Genomic DNA, 1816 nt, shown 5'->3' on the forward strand with positions numbered 1-1816 from the left:
CAGTACAATGTTGAATAGAAGTGGTGATAGCGGGCATCCTTGTCTAGTTCCTGTTCTCAAGAGGAATGGTTTCAGTCTCTCTCCATTGAGGGTAATATTAAAGCCAGTGTAATTTGGGGAGAGAAGGAAAAAAAATTTTTGGCATGATGGTGACTTTTTCTAACCAACATTGTTTGAACTCATTAGGAATCAAGTCTGCCAACCACAAAGAGGTGTTTGTTTTTTACAGATTAAGTATGATTTTTTCTTTCTAGAGATAGAAAAGAGAAACCTTATGTTTAATATAATAAATGGGACATTACTAGAAAATGGGAGATCCAAGATTGCACAGAATTCAAATAAATCATAATGCCAGTCATACCCTTTAGGGAGGCAATTCTGATATGATATACAGAGCAAAACACAAAACTTGAATCTCAAAAAGAAATGACATTCCTAACAAAAGCTGAAGATTGGGGGATTTAGGGAAGGAGCTAGGGGTTATTTGTGGAGAGAGTTGGAAAGGTCTGAGGAGAAAAAGGGATAATAAAATAATAATAATAATAATAATAATAATAATATTAAGTCATAAGAGGCTAATGAAATATTCTTTGTGACAGTATTTCTAAATGTAGTTTTACTTTTTGGTACCAAGATTAGCAGAATGTACTTTGATAACAAATAGGAGCATCTCCATTTGCCCTAAACTGAAATCTCATGACTCTTCATACTCCTTTCCTGCTGTTATGTGGTAGTGCAGATATTCAGTCTAATCTAGGTATTAATTTGATTTATAAGCAAAAACACCTGAAGTATCTGGAGTAGTTTCCTTTAAAAAAAAAAAAAAAGGCAGATATTTTAAATGACATAAATGTAATTACAGGCAGTCCTTGGGTTACAAATATCCGACCTACAAACAACTCCCATTCGCCCTTTGATACAGGGCTTTGAACTGGTTCTGTCGTGGTCCAGAAAGTGAAACAGGAACAGATGTGAATTTTTACAGTTTGGGTGATTCATCATGGTAACTGCCACAGGAAGTATTACCAGTCGAAGCCCTGGAATTGGAGACTTGGAGGAGGTGTAGTGGGCCCTTTAGGAGCCTGGTGCATGTGATTGGATCATTGACAGGACTGTGGAGACCCACACACATTCAGATGACCAAGGTCAGCCACCATCTTTGGCAACACTGTTTTGAAGCCCTGCTTTAATGTTATATAAATTTGCCCTCACTTTGAAATGGTTGAACCAACCTGTACTTTTTCATCACAGTCGTCTTAACTTGCCGTTCATGCAGTTTTTAGATCATTGAAAAGGCTTTGAGCCTTTTATTGCACTACTCCATTGCCATTGACTCAATTCCACCCCATACTGACCCAATAGGACAGAGTAGAACTATCCCATAGGGTTTCCAAGGCTGTAATCTTTATGAAAGCAGACTGCCACATCTTTGTCCTGCAGAATGCCTGGTGTATTTGAACCACTGACCTTTAGTTTAACAAGGAAGCACTTAACCATAGCACCACCAGGGCTCCTTTTCTTGCACTGAAGTAGTGTAGTGGTTATCACGTCTGCTTTACACGCAGAAGATCCTGGGTTCGAGCCCCAGTGGGATCATGATGTAATTTATGTAAGCAGCTCTGGTGGCATAGTGGGTAAAGCATGTGGCCACTAACCAGAAGGTCGGTGGTTCAAACCCACCAGCTGCTCTGTGGGAGGAAGATAAGGAAATCTACTTTAGGGAGCTCTGGTAGCATAGTGGCTAAGACACTTGCCTGCTAACCAGACGGCTGGCGGTTCAAACCCACCAGCCACTCCTCAGAAGGAAGGTTGGGCA

The 1816-nt window shown here is 40.1% G+C and overlaps 1 non-coding gene across 1 annotated transcript; it reads left to right on the plus strand.

Annotated features, from left to right (window-relative positions):
- The first annotated feature begins 1526 nt into the window (after positions 1–1526).
- TRNAV-UAC lies at positions 1527–1596 on the plus strand. Its single transcript has one exon. It is a non-coding gene; the product is annotated as a tRNA-Val (tRNA).
- The last annotated feature ends 220 nt before the right edge of the window (positions 1597–1816 follow it).

Source organism: Orycteropus afer, unplaced genomic scaffold (genome assembly GCF_000298275.1).
Source record: "Orycteropus afer afer isolate SDZICR_OR568_19922 unplaced genomic scaffold, OryAfe1.0 scaffold00120, whole genome shotgun sequence".
Lineage (NCBI taxonomy): Eukaryota > Metazoa > Chordata > Mammalia > Tubulidentata > Orycteropodidae > Orycteropus > Orycteropus afer.